At 41.3% G+C, this 15,559-nt stretch overlaps 1 long non-coding RNA gene across 1 annotated transcript in view; it reads right to left on the bottom strand.

Annotated features, from left to right (window-relative positions):
- The window catches only part of LOC113480229, an 80,499-nt gene that overhangs the window by 58,014 nt on the left and 6,926 nt on the right, over positions 1-15,559 (bottom strand). The window contains exon 2 of the long non-coding RNA XR_003398440.1: positions 3,076-3,213. This is a non-coding gene — a long non-coding RNA (uncharacterized LOC113480229). The remainder of the gene's footprint in view (positions 1-3,075; positions 3,214-15,559) is intronic.

The raw sequence follows: 15,559 nt of genomic DNA, 5'->3' as shown, positions 1-15,559 counted from the left end.
GTGTCTTGTAATGAACTTGGTTTGGCCATATTCCTGCCTCATTTGCATTTACTTTCCAACAATTTTCCTGCACTTGGATTTTTACATTCAGTAGTGCTTGCGAAAAACAGATTTTGCATGTCTGTAGAAAGGGGGTTTTAAATACACTCTCATCAAACATTTAATCATGAAATGTATTTTAGTATTTGTCAATTAATTGGGGAATTAAAGCAATGCCATATGAGTTGTCAATCACAAATAAGTAACACACCCTGAATTCTGATTTCTAGTTTTTATTAAAAAAAAAAAACCAAAACAACAAAACTAGTCAATAGAACTCATGAGAAATTTTGACAACTATTTTTTTTTAATCCTTCCCACAGAATAAAAGGCAAAATTCACTGAATGAATTATTAATTATGAGTTATTCATCCAGCTCTACTAAAAACTAATCTGTTTCTTTTTTTTTTTTAGGCATCAAAAAGGTCTTTCAAATATAAGTTGCAATAATGAAATATGGCAGCAGATCTTGAAAAGTGCCCTTACCCGGTCTGCACATACATAAAAGGTTACAGTACCGCAGTTATTAATCCCCCATCACTCTGACAATTGATTTTGAACACAGCCTGTTGCAGTCTTTATAATGCAAGATCATAAATGTTCGAAACTAATTTATTGCTCTTTATTCCACCTGGCAAAAATACACCGTCAAATTGAGTTGTGCTGACGCAAAGATGCAGATGAGTATTTAAGTCTTATCCACATTTGTAAATTTTTTTTTTTTTTTTCAATACCCGTGTGTGGTTAGAAACATTCACAAAGCAGCGAATAAAGAGGACGAGATTATGCTGTCTTTAATCAACAGGAAATATTTGCACAAAAAGCAGTAACTATTTATTTTAAATCAATGGGGAAGAGTCATTAGTTAAATTTGTCGGTACTGATATTTTCAGTTTGTGCTCTGCTCCCTGGTATCTGTCAGATTTTCAGAAGTACACGTGTTGAAACACTTGCTCTGTATGCATATTGGCATACATACCAGGCAGGGATTCCCCACAAACCGATGAGGGATATGCAAAAAACTTCCATCCTACATGGCTTTTTTTTAATTAATAATTTTGAAGCCTGAACCAATTCCATTCATACTGAAAATTCCTGACCTTGCCTCTTCTGTATGCAGCAGTTGCCACCGCTCCTGCCCATGCCAGAGAGCACAAACCTCCAAGGAGGGACAAACCAGAAAAAGAGGGCAAAAAGGGAGAAAAGGATCCGCATTACGCTGACGTAACACATCTATTTGTAAAGATTAAGGGTTGGTTTAAAGGATCAAAAAGAATATATTGCATGGAAGTTTATTTTAAGAACAAAATCCCGTCCCATAGACAAAGCGTTCCATAATGAATGAATTACAAGTTTCCTAAAGCCCACTACCGACTGAAACACAAAAAAATAGAGACAAGGAAGGAAGACAGAAGAGTGTTTCAACACCAAAAATTGCCTATCCAGAAGTCTCCATTTCTCATAGTCTCTGAAGTATCTTTCCACAGTAGAAGGATGAACCTGTAAAATTACCATTCTTTTCAGAAGAACCACATAATACTCCTTTAATAACACTTTCCAGCCTTACATATTTTACAGTACAAGAATATAAACTTCATCTTTCCATTATCTCGGGGCAGAATCATTTAATTGTCCTGGCAAGTTTACTCCTTGTGAATTATTATTTTTACCATGATTATGAAGTAGGAGAGCTATCTGACTGCATGCTAGGGCTGCTGCATTCATGACTTGTAGACATCTGTATGATATTGAAAATAATTTCCAGTATAAAACAGTTAACAGAATAACCCTAGATAAAGGTAAGTATAATATTCATTTCATTCTTTTTGTTGGCAACGTTGTAAAGTCCATTGCTCAAGTAAAGAGCACTTTTCTGAGCCAGATACAAATTAATTTTACCATTCTTCTTCAAATATGAATTTTAAAAGTCAACTAAAGGCTACAACAGCTTTAAAACATTTCAGTGATTGTTTTAATTACCTATCATACAGCTGTGAGACACTGAAAAAGGGAGGGTTGGAGAGAGAAGGGAAAACAACACCTGGTGTATTAGCAGTTGTTTTTCTGACATAAACAAGAAGAAAAAAAAAAAAAAAAAAAAAAGTTTCCAAAAAAAAAAAGTTTCCAAGCACTCAGACCAACAAAAAACTCAGCAAAGTCAACACAGATTTTTTTTTTTTTTTGTCGGTATGTTAATGTGATATTTTTACTCCAAACTACGAGTTTTTATTCCGTCAATAACTACTTTCACTGTTAAGTAAAACCACCAAATCTCCAAACATTAAATATACGAATTCTGACAGCTTTAAAACCTTGCTTTTCAACCCAAAGTTGACGAACAGGCTACAATAAGTTGCTAAAGGCACACATGGGGCTTATTTCTAGAGTCTCATTCTTTAGCAAAAAAGCTCACCGCACTTTTACCACAACTACACAAAAAAAAAGGGATGTTTTTGGACCTTCCAACCCTTAATAGAATTGGGATCTAGAGGCTATTAGGACTTCTGATGGCCTTTGACACCCTGGCTTCCAGCACCTCAGCAATCAGTCAGTGCTGGGGTAACAAAAGACCACTCCAACGTACAGTTGTCATCCCCACGCTACATCTGTTGGCCATGCTGCTAGGAAGTGTTGACCCCATCATTTCACCGTAAACACTGCCGAAAACAACAACAACCAAAACAGAAATGAAAAAGGAAACTGGGTGTCAGAAGTCAGGTCAGCACATTTTATTTGCACATGTGTCAGTAAAGATAGAAGGAATCACTGAATTAAATTAAATCAAAGCAAACCTGCTAATTAAAACAGCTAAAATTATGTTTGTGAAGATGTGTGACTGGTTTCCTGCTTATCTGCAAATAAGCTTCCCCGTAATATAAACATGTTTCTATCTCCACTTCACTTATAATAAGTCTTTAGGCAGATTGTAATTAGTATTTTGAGTTTCTGACAGAAGATCTATTGTGTTACTGGACAAATATTTTTCCTGACCATCAAAATACTTATTATTTCAGTTCCACTCTCGAGGGTTCTCACCTGTTCTTCTCCTGCTGGTCAGAGTCTTGTATTCGCTTTATCTGAAGCAAATTGTTTGGGTATGTGTCTGAATACCATCGTCCTCATAACACATTGCTTGTAGTTAACCACAAATGCAGGCATTGTATTCAACTCCACCTACGAGCCAAACCAGATATTATTACCAGTTTTGCTCGGATTTATTCCGTAGTTTGCTTTTCATTCAACTTTGAAAGAACAATCGAAATGCTCAGATTAAGGAGTAGAAGAACGGGGTCAAAGCAGGAGTTTTGCACAAGCATGATACTATTTACAAAAATCAACTTTTTGCTTCTGTTTTACTTATTCCCAAGTTCACAATGCACGATTTTATAGAAACCCAATTACATACCTCAGTGATTTACTGGCAAAGCTGGCCAGAAGAAATTATCTGGCTTCAGCTAGTGTGTGTGCCTATTTACAATCTAAACAAATCCATAGAAAATTGCAAAATGGCCACAAAAAAAAGGCAAGTCAGAAATGCGTCGGAAGTGATACAGTGTGCAAACTGAAAAAAGTTCACCTTGTATTGTGATTTCGCTGGATAACCAATAAACCATGGTTACAGGTACGGATTCATTCCGATTATGCACTATTTATTTATCCCAGTATTTAACTTTAAGCATGCGTGGAGTTTCATCGGCTTGGAAAGCGTGGTGTTTTCTTTTTGCCCTTTTCATAATTTTTTTTAAAATTTTTTCAGGATTAGTTTGCACAGTTAACGGATGCATGGACTGACTTCCAACAGGATTACTCAGATGTTGACAGTTACCCGTGGGTTTGAGCAGGTTTTTTAGATTCAGGGCTATAAGGCATTAGGCTGCAGAGCTACGTGTGCATCACATTAACAAATGGTGACGCCGATGGGGTGGGATCTGATACTGGCATCGTGAACGTGAAAACCAGCAACACTGCAATAATGTCTGAGGATTACTTATGCTGACAAATATCTTTTGTTTTTCTTGAAACATTTCTGAAACAATACAGAACGCCCTTGGGAGGAGCAGAGGTTCTTTTTTATATTTTCTGTAAAGTGAAATTTCTGCCCCAAAATATAAACAAAACATTTATGATTTGTTAATGGCACAACAGATAATTTCAGATTATTGTATATATTTTCCTTGGAATGACCACTGGGCACAACTCTCAGTCAAAGATTTTGCTGGACGTGGCCCAGAGTTCATTTCCTCGTTTACCTCAAAGCAACCGCCTCCTAAAAATACCTCAAATTGCAAATATGCTAAACCCCAAATTTTGCTGTAATTGCATGTGCCAGCACTAAGTCCTACATCAATAAGAAACCCCACTGATGTCAGCATGACTTGTGACAACACGAGATTTCCCTCCCCTCGTACAGCTATAAAACTGGATCCTTGGTGAGTGTATTTGAATGATGCGGATTATATATGATTAAACAGATTTGGATTAAATCACAGCAATGGGCTGTCTTATCAAGAGCGTGCCATCAGGGCCACACCAATGTACAGTAATCAAGGTGACCTTATCGACTTATTACAACCCAGAGCAAACTCTGATCAACTTCAGCGGATGAGGAAATTTTTTTTTTTTTTTTTTTTTTTTTTTTTTTTTTTTTTTTTTTTTTTTTTTTTTTTTTTACTTTGCAAAGATCAGGCTGCAAGATGTAAGGAGTTAAAATGCTGCTTTCCTGACGAATAGTTTTCATGCCTTAAAATTATGATTCAGGCAACAAAGAGCAATCTTTCTTGCAGGGGAAGCCAATCGCAGCTAAACTCCTTGAGCTCAGTTTCATTCATCAGGATGGAAAACATGGCTGGCTGTGCCTTGTCCTAGCATGCAAGAAAATCTGAATAAAGGAGAACAACATCTGAATAAAGAAATCACCAAAATCCCACCCAATGCAAGCTTGCCCTTCATTACATCACGCAATTATCTCACCTAATTTTTGAAAAATTCTCTGAATATTGTTATGAAACCTTACTTTTTATTACTACCATTAGTCTTCATTTAACCCACAAACACAGCCTATCATGTCTTTTATAAATATACAGTAGGGTTAACAACGGACACAAATGTCTTCCTTGCTGGAGTAGCGAGGAAACAGCTGAGAAAAGAATCTGGTGACACGATGCTACTCTAACTCCCAACTAACCAGAGCTAAAGCGTTAACTCCAAAAGCTTCAGACAATTCACAGGCTGCTGCTCCAGCTGAACGGCTCGGGAGCGTGTGCCTTGTGGATGCTGATACACATCCTCATATTTAATATCGGTAACATTTGGCAGCCATCGCTACGGAGGTCATTCTGAGGGTAGGGAGGAAAAGGACCTAACGGATATAAAAAGGCAAAAGAAGACCCAGGCTGCCAAAGTCTGGGGGTTTGGCAGAGTAACAGAGATAAACTAATCGGCAGCACAGCTTTTCTGCACCGAGGCTTTCAGATTTCCACGCAGAACCCTGTGCCTCTCTCCTTTGCATTAAGCAGCCCCGAAGTTCCTGGATCCATATGTAACGTTGAAGAGAAAGAGGGAGAAAATGAGGAAGCAACCGTAACAGGAACACTTTCCTGAAGTTTACTGCAAGTTTTACATCAGCTGAAAAAGATTTTTAGCCCAAGATACCATATAAAAATTTCAAAAGACTTGCTGGGGGTGGAAAGCTGTTACATAATCTATTAACACTTCAAATAGTTTGTGCTGCATTATATTTTGTACGGACACGTGTGGTAAACATCACACTCTGAAGCTCTGGGTTCGCATCTGCACTGAAGGACTTGTGTTGTACAGTCAAGTTGTGGTGAAGCCACAGGTCTGGAAACTTCCTCCCCTTTAACATCCATCCTCTAAACGAGTCCCCCACCCCATCCTCTCCTCCACCAAGGACATTTTTAGTAAGATTGCTGTGCAGCTAATTACATTACCATGGCATCCAAGTACCACACAGTCATGAGACCTACTTCTTTTAACACCCCTTGGGTTTGTGGAGAGGAGTTAATAGGGAAACATCCTTAGGTTTGGAGAGCTGAGGCACAAGGTCAAGTTGTTTGTCCAACGTTACTGCAGAAGATGCACTGGGCAGGAAATTGCTCGGTGCGGAGTAGCTGCCAGGATGGACTAGGTGCCAGAGCAGCTGCATGACCACCCACTTAACCAACCACATTGCCCTCAGAGCTGCTCTCCGGAGACAGTGCTGAGGCTCCAGGAGAAAACCTTGAGCAAATAGAGGGAAATACCTGCTTGCCACCTGCACTCTGCAGCCTCCAGCTATGCCAGCAGCCCTCACAATAGCATCAGGCTGAACGGATGCCCCCGGGGCCTTGCCAGTTTCCCAGAGTCCTTCCCTGTGGCGTCCTGGTGCCTTCTTCTGCAAAGGCAAATGAGGTATTTGGGCAGCCTGCACCCAGGCAGAGCTCACCCCGCAGATGGGAGAGGTGCAGATGCCCATGCCCAGTCACACACTTCGTTGGTATGCTCTGCAGCAAACAAATTTCCATGGCAAACTCCTCTGAACTGAGTTTTTAACAGGACCAGCTTCACCTGTCGCCCTGTCCAGTCTTGGGGCCGGAGCTGCACGGCACGTTATTCAGGCGGTATTCCCTGACTATGAGCTTCCTATAGACAGTGGTCTGAAATGAGCTATCGCTTCCATGGATTTCCCGTGCGTGCTAACTCATGTGACCTTGCCTGAAACTTGACTTCTCCAAGGCAGCTCCTCTGATTCCTTTCAGCCCTTCAGGAGCATGAAGAGCTATTTTCTCCGTGCTATTCCTCCACACAGAACAGAATTACTCTTTATTTCTAGTTCCTCTCACCGAGTTCTCTCATCTATTTCCATTTGCTTCCCCTAACAGACTCTTTAGTCTCATCTCTGTTACTAGAAGAGTTTGGTCATTACTTATTGCATCCTCTTGTTGATTTGCCTATTACTACTACTAGGTCAGTTTTAACTGTGGAGAACTGTGTGTTATCTTTGCTCATGACATCTCTCACTGCTCTGACGCTAAAACATTTCTTGCTCTGTACTTGCACAGCATTTCCACCAGATATTTAAAGTAGCAGCAAAACTTGGAGTGGAGGGCTTAAGCCCCCCCCTTGCCGAAAATGCACCCTGCCCAGTCCCACCTCCAACCACACCACCAGCTCAACAAGCTTGATGATGGAAACAGGCTCAACCACAGCAGTTTGACAGGCTCGTAATTTATGCAATTAACATAAACTTACAGTACTACTTCCTGAACCTGTCAGCCAGCTGAACGGAGACAACCAGCTGAATACCAAGATATATTCTGCCGCTGAACTATCTGACTGTATAAAGCTGAGGTCTGTTAAAATTGAGAGCGGGCTTCAAATAGCCAGGAGGGAAGGGCTTTGGCCAAAGGTGTAACTCACCGGAGAGCTCACTTCCAGGATAAAGCTTGTTCAAAACTTTGTCCAAAAAAAAAATGGACGTCATGTCGTTGGTCTGCTCTAGGTTGCTCAACATGAAATACTAGCAGTAGCAGACAGATTAATTAATATAGATAACAGAAACAGTGGCATATAATCACAAAAGAGAGAGGTGAAACCACAAAGGACTACAATTTCCCTATGGCACAGCGGGTTGGGTTTGGGGTTTTTTTCAAGTTTCCAGTGCCTTTCCAACGGCATTTTTAGAGGAATAACAGTCAGATAGAGCCACGGATAGTCAGTGGTGGAGAGAGAGAGAGTAAAGAACCCTACTCCTGACAACCAGCATCTACACTCTAAGCTGCAGAAGAAACAGCTGCTTAGCTGTTTGTTAGAGAAGGGATTTGCCAAACACGTTCCCTGATGCTGTTACGCAAGGTAGCGCTACGTGCATTCTCTCCTTCCACAGAGATGCAGTCTAAAAGCGTTTGTATTTAGTTCTCCCATCCCCCTAAATCTTCTCCACAAAGGACACTGTCACTACCAGAGCTCTGCAACAAGGATCGTTTATATATCTGACAACCTTTAAACCCCCAAAGAAAGGGAAAGGGAAGCAGTAAAGCTCTCTGAAGAGCTCTTTGGTGGAACAAGCAGAATTATGAGCAGCAGGAGAAATATGAGTAATTAAGACAACAGTATATCTATATCTTACAGCTGACAGAGTGAAGCTTCAAGTTAGCTCTGGGCAAGATGTTAGCAGAGGAAAGAACTGAGCAGACTGTTTCTAATGTTCTTGTTGAAAAGCCAGCCCAGGAAAGGCTAAAGGGACAATTTCATTAAAAAGAAGGAAGTAGGTTGGCTTAAGAGAGCGGTTAGATGCAGACTTGTAACATTAAAGGAACAGGTCAACAGCTGTCTGTAACAAGACAAGCAATCGTTTGGGGAGTCAGCCATGTGGCACTCTTGCTGTTCTTAAAAGAAAATGCTCTTAAATTATCTACCAGTGGTGTTGGTTATACAGAAACTTAAAGCTGCAGAATTGCACCGTGGCACAAAACAGAGCACCAGGGTGGGTTGAGGCTGCAGGAGAGCAGAGGAGGGCAAGCCACGGTGCTTCCCAATCAACAGCCCACAACAGTGGCTGGTTTTAGGCAGTCAACCGTCATCCAGAGCCGGCGTGGCGGCCAGGACGGGACGTTCACTCCTGCCCGTGATCCAACCAGCACGTCCCCGCAGCAGCTCAGGCACAAGGACCCGAGCTGGCAGGGCTGTGCCGTCGGGGCTGTAACCACTGCACGGAGGGGACGGACCCGCTCCCACGCCGCAGCTCCTCTGACAAGTGCAGAAACTCGATTTCACTCCTTCCTCCAGCCCCGGCACTCGGCATGCTCCAGTGATTCCCCAGCTGGCAGGATGGCCCTTTGTGGCTCCAGCAGCATGGTTTATAGCAGCCCTGAGGCTGTGTTTTCCATCTAGTATATATAAGTGAATTAGTGGAAAATTTGAGCTTACACAAATCACAGAGCCAGCGCACAGTTTGTCATGGCCACGCAGCCTTTTCTCAGGGCTGGAGCCGCAGTAATGAGGTGTAGTAAAGAAACGGTGGGCTGCATCCATGGTTCCTGCTTTACAGCTGGGTTTAGAGCTGGGAAGGGAAGCGCTGTTAGATGAGAGGGGAAAAAAAAAGGCCGACAGCAGCTCCCATATCTACAGTCAGCACAGTCACCTGGGGCTTGCAGCCAAAAAGATGGATGCAGGGATATTTGGGAAGAGCATCCTTCCTCCCTCACCTCCCAGGCTCCATCTGTGTGAAGGAGGAGATGGGAATTACACAGAATGCAATATTTGCGCTGGAAAAAAATGGCAGAGGGGTTGTTCCAAATTTACATTATTGTAAACAAGAGCAGCATTTGTCCAAACGATAAGAGCTGTAGCAAAGGCAGAGCCAGAGGGCACCGAATGAGGGTCACCAGCTGCAACTGCTGTTGCCACCTGAGAAAGAGGAGCTACATTGCTGCAGCAGGTTGGGAGGTGCCAAAATCTCTCACTACAATTTTCAAGTGATTGCCCCAGTATGCCTCTCACAACATTTAGTCCATCCAAGTTTCTAGCCACGCTCTGGCCGACTGCCCCAGCAGCTACTCGTTCTTGCTATGCCTTTCTTTACTTGCACCTCCAAATCCCAGCCCTGCCCCATCATTTGTGTGGCCCTATCCACAGCAACAACACCAATTTACTCATTTACATGCACCTGGAGTACATGCTTTACAGTGAAGCACAACATAGGTATTCCCTATCTCTTTTTTCCCTTTCCTACTTCCTCAGCCAGTACCGTGATGAGGGATGGATGGTGCCATTCCTGACCACTCCGTCATGTATTTGGTGCAGAGAGTCTGAAGCGGAGGGTTTTCTTGGTACAGACTATTCTCTGCCATTTCCCCTACTATCAAGAAGTATGTGTGCCTGCGTGAGGAGCCTGCATCGCCTTCTCCTACACAAGGCTGAGGGGAAGCCTGCTCTCTGCATATTTCAGATCACAAACTCTAATGGCTCCTTAAAATACACACTTATATTCGGCCCATAAATCAAAATAGATAGTCAAATCCTGCTTATAGATCTAAATCCTTCTTATACTCTTGCGTAGCTCCATTATGTACCTAAGGTGTCACACTGCCTATATATTTCTGCCTCCAGCTTCAGCCACATCCTAGCACTGATTGAGAGCACCAGAGTGCCTAGCCCTTAAAAACTCAAAGATTTCTCACTTTCCTGAGCACTAAAATGCATTTAAAATTAGGAAAAATGGCCTCCTGTCATTGTGTTGACTTGGCAATGAGTTTATTTACTCACTCATCCCGCAGAGCGACTGTTTCATGGAAATGCAAAAATGTTTAATATTCCACTGCGGCGCCAGGCAGAGGTACCTGAGGCTCACCCCTGTGCCAAGCAAAGACAATCACAAGGCTGAAACCGCTCATCACCTGCTTTTCATAGAAAGGCGAGCATCTTTACAATTCTTCAGGATATATACTGTTAGAAAGTGAGCTCAGAATTTCATATTATTATCATATTATAGGCGGCATTCCTTTGATAAAGGGTCAAAGATCAGGAAGACAAAAAAAATAAGGAAATAAAACCCAGCAACAGTCAGATCTTTAGCTGGCATAATTGGACACCGAAGTCCCCGGAATTGTGTCCATTAGCAGGAGTGGGTGATCTGACCCATATGCTTACCACTTTCAAGTATAAAGATTAAAACAACACGCCTAACAGCAGAAATGGGTTATATTACATTTCAGAGAGGCTTGGGTTGCCTAAAATTCTGGAGAAATTTCCAGCTTGCCATCATAAAGACTTCAAGGCTGTTTACCCAAACTTCTCAATAGCTCCTTCTAAAAAAGGATGATGAGCAACCATGTTCAGTAACACAGATTTTTAATGTAATCTGTTTATAGTTTTAGAACAATTTCCAGAATAGAACATTTTAAAATGTCCCGAGCCTTTAGCATTCTCACTTTGATCATCTCCCATCACGCTATGGTTCAGAACAGAACATGATGGAGCCAAGCTAACGAATCTGCCAGAAATTACATCAGAAAGCCAAGTGACCTGGAAAAAAAAAAAAAAAAAAAAAAAAAAAAAATTCTTGAACATTTTCCTTTTTTTTTTTTTTTTTATACATTTTAATTAATGTTTTACTTTCACTGGATTTATTTTGCTTGCATGAAAGCTTGGAGCTTGTTCTTAGAAAAAACTCCCATTGAAAACAAAAGGAGCCTCATTTGACCAAGGGAAGACTGTAGGAGGTCCTCGGATAACAATAGCTAACAATTCTTTTTCGGGTTGAACAGTTTAAATAACTAACACTTTCTTAGGAGGTTAACTCTAAATAATAATTGTGGATTTTGTAGCCTGTGGAAGGGAGAGATTGGTCTTTGGCAGAGTTTATATTACTAACCTGATGCGAGCAGACAGCTGCAAAAATGAAGTGATATCAGTGATAAAAATATTCTTTCTACGTTTAGGCAGGAGGAATTGCATAGCAGCAAAGGGCAAATCCCACTGGTCTCCATGTGAGCAAGCAAGCAAGACTGGGACTGCCTGACGTGGCACTACCGCTCAGTGGACATCCTGACATAGTATGTAATGACTTGAAATATTTTTTTTAACGCTGGGCATTAAATTTCACATACTAGCTTGCATTCCTTTTAAAAACCTTACCTCCACAATAGCATCTCTTGCCCTTTTAATTCAAGTCATGTTAGAACTGGCAAATAACTAGGTTAAAAAAAAAAAAAATAAATGTTGTAATGATAGCCCCCCCCCTCCCCTTCTATCTGATGTAGAAATAGATAATTTCTAGTACTAAAAGTGATTAAATTTGGTGCATTTCCAACTTGTATTTTAACAATGCATTACCTCCTGAATTGCTGCATAAATATTAATAGACAGCCTGATATGGAACTTTCGCCCGTAATGCCCTTGGAAAACCATAATCACGGCGAGTGGAGCACAAGAGATGAGAGAGTGCACTGAAGATGGTGGCTCTATCCCCCAGCTTCACAGAGCTACCCTAGGACAGGCACTCCCCATGCACTATCACAGATGAGCAATATCTCAAAGCCTAGACTTTGCCTAGTAGGAGATGAAAATCCTGCAGACATTAAGCTGCCTGATACTCACCTGAAATACAACAAAAACATTTCCATTGGTACCAAGAAGAGCTACACTGATCTTTTTTTTTTTCCCCAAATTAGCCAGACTTAATTTTTGATATAGCCTGCTTTTAAACTTCATCTGCGGATGTTTCCTACTCTAATCACCTTCAAAACGATTATATAGCATTTATCTACCTGAGTTTCACCCCTCTGATACAATCTCATTAAAAGTCACGATCGCTCTGGCTACAGTTCGAAGGAGGCCAAGTGCCTACAGATCCCCTGAAGTCACGCTCAGCCTTATGGAAAACCGGCCAATTATTCAGATCCCTAAATGTGGACTTTGGGGGCTGAAATTCAGGACACCCTTTTGCAAAACCTTTCTGGGGCAGCCTTTCTAGTCTGCCTTCAGCCACGTTTCTTGCTTCAGAGAAGACGACGCTATTGATTTTTGTCACTCTAGTGCAAGAGCCTCACTTGAAACCTCAAAATACTGGCAGCAAAAAGTGCAAGGAGAAGAGATTTCCGTTTGCAAACACCCATTGCACAGCTGTATTTTGGACACCGGTGGACTGTGCTAAGGGTTAAGTTAATTTAACTTTCACCAAGTTAGAAAGCCATGAAAAGTTTAATCACAGATGAACTCCAGTGGGCAGTTTGGTAGCTCACAGACAAATGCTCTCATTTTTATTCTTTATAGGCAGCGCTCAAATCATCATAAACCACATTTAAGGAGGGAGAAATTTCATGAGGGGAGGGAGCTGTTTTATAGGATAGAATAAGAGGGAAAAAAGGCAACTTACTGTTTTAAAATTTGAATCCAACAAAATTACCAGAAATGCTGCTGGAAAGAGAATGCTGAGAATTCATTATTTTGTTTCAAAGTTAGTTTATCATAAATCTGCCCTCTGACACGTAATAACTAGTAACGTTTCGAAGGTTATTTGATAGTAAGTTCAACAGTGTAGGTGACTGAACATGTGAGCTGCATGATAATGAGTCCCAGGGGAAATCAGGCTTTAGGATGCAGGGTGAAGCATCCCTAGGCTTGTATTCAAATGGAAAAAACATATTCAAAAGTTTATTGTTTATCTCCTAAGAACATCAAATAATACACAGTCCTTCGAATCAAACGTATAAAGCATGCTAGAGAACTATTTGCTGGGGGAAAAAATGCCTGATTTGATCCAAATTCAAAAGAAAACTAATAGCTTGTACACTGAAATGCATAGAGTGATTTTGCTATAAAAAGTGGAGGGGAAGTATTTCGGTTCATTCCTTTACAGAACTAAAAGGCACAGCAAGTCAATTTGCTCTTGCATCAGACTCTAGAAAGAGGAGCCAGAGAGCATTAAAACTAGTTGTTTTCAAATCCTCTGCGTCTCAGCACAATGGAGTTCTTTAAGTGTGACAAATACAAATTGCACTACTCGTCCTGAATTTCATCTCCAAAGTACGCCGGCTGTAATTGATAAATTCGCAGTGTACAAACTAATTTCAAGCCAATAATGAGAGGAAAAGGTTTTATTTTTCAGCAAGGAGGTGTGGTACATGCACCCCACTCCAGCGCTGTAGTAGAGCCCCACCTCTCAGCTCGTTAAGCTCTTAAACAGCGAGTCTGATGCTGCCCTTACCAAAGTCAATGGCAGTTTTGTCATTAGCTGGGCCAGAAAAGCATGTAAGACAGAACTTTTTTTTTTTTTTTTTTTTTTTTTTTTTTTTTTTTTTTTTTTTTTTTTTTTTTTACATAAACTCTCTGTATGACAAACGCCGAGGGCAGCGGCATTCCAAGCCCGTAACTACCCAGCCGCTGGCATCCTGCCACCCCACCACAGAGCGGAGATGGAGGGGACGGGAGCTGGGTCACCCACTGCTCCCGTCTTCCCCGGGCACAGCCCGTCTGCTGCTTCGGCATCGCTGCTCATCCCCAGCCTCGGCATGTTTCTGTACGCAGAAGTTTGCGGAGGAGGCACCGCCTTTAAGGACTGTTGTGGAGTTTGGATGGATCATGGAGAGCTCCGCTGCCAACTTGGCATCTTCAGAGACACATCTGAGCTATTAAAAGTGATCAAACGTGACTCACGCTGTTTAGGTGTACAACCAGACCTGTCAAGCACACTAGTTGCCTTCTTTTAACATAGTTACGCAGCCCTCTCTGTATCGAGAGGCTGTTATTTCATAATGCGCTTTGGACAGTGAGAACAAAATTAGACTTTACTTCCAAGGTATCTTTCAATAACCAAAATCCATTTTCTGTAGGTCTTTTTATACTGTCTTCCTTTTTTAATTTGTTGCTTAAATCGTTACATACCCTATACTTAAGCAGTGAAAAGTTATCCAGTACATATCTTACTCAACATCACTCTATCAGTCCTAACTCAATATTATGACGGCTTTTTTCAGAAATATAACTGGCAGAGGTTTACTGACACACCACAAATCCTAATTATCATTAAAACTCTAAATTCTCTATTGACAAAAATCCGAGGTGGAAATGCTCTTATCTTGACAAGCTCTAAAATATCCAATGAATGTTTGTTTATTCCCTTCTATATTAGTATGTATTTCCAACATGGCCATTTGCTGTACCTTAACTTTGGGTAAACAACAGCATTTAAATATGCACCAAAGGCAAAGATAAATCAAAACAAGCAATCAGGCAATAATGCTGTCTAAAATGCTTTTTACTATTCTTAATAAGGAATTACTACGCAGGCGACGACTGAACCCAAAAACTGACACAATCTCGAATAACATATATTTGGTACAGATGGCAAACTTTCTGGATTCATCCCTTGGATTATTACGTTATCCCCTGTTCAACTTTTGTTAATGTTAACACGTGGAAGATGCACGGAGAAAATTAAAGCTACCTTAAAAAACGAAACACATGAAAAATGGCCACAGAGCTACTAATACAAATATTAAATCCGAATGGTCTAAAAACAGATCAGTCTTGAACTTTTAGTATTATTCCAGCAAAGAGTTAAAAATGTACGTTACTAGATGAAGTTAGTTCTGCCCGGTGCTGCGGTATTAAAACGTGCATAAATCAGCATGCTCATTTTCCTATCAAGCACAAAGCTCCTGGCTGCCGGTTATCGGAGGTATTTGCAGATCCGCACCGAGCGACTCGACTCGGGGTCCTTCCTCTGTGTGGTCTTTCAGAACTGTCGTTATCAGCTTTCTGTTTATTATTGTGCTCAGTTTAAAGGGAATTTGCCAAGTGATCCCTGGACTCCAATCTTTAGGCCTGTTGTCAGGACAAATTAATTTCTGTGGAAACCCACTGTGCCTCAGATACCATCTAGGAAATGTAGGATTAATGGAGTCCCTGTACAACAAGCTTTGTAGTGCGGCTGCTGGGGGAGGGGAGTGACTCTTGGAAGGGAGAAATAACAAAAATAAAGCCCCTACACTTTGAGTTAGTTGAGGGGGGGGGGGGG

The sequence above is a fragment of the Athene cunicularia genome (genome assembly GCF_003259725.1).
Source record: "Athene cunicularia isolate RWA chromosome 4 unlocalized genomic scaffold, athCun1 chr4_part3, whole genome shotgun sequence".
Classification (NCBI taxonomy): domain Eukaryota; kingdom Metazoa; phylum Chordata; class Aves; order Strigiformes; family Strigidae; genus Athene; species Athene cunicularia.
Note: the sequence above shows the minus strand (reverse complement) of the source record. Positions and strands in the feature narration are given on the sequence as shown.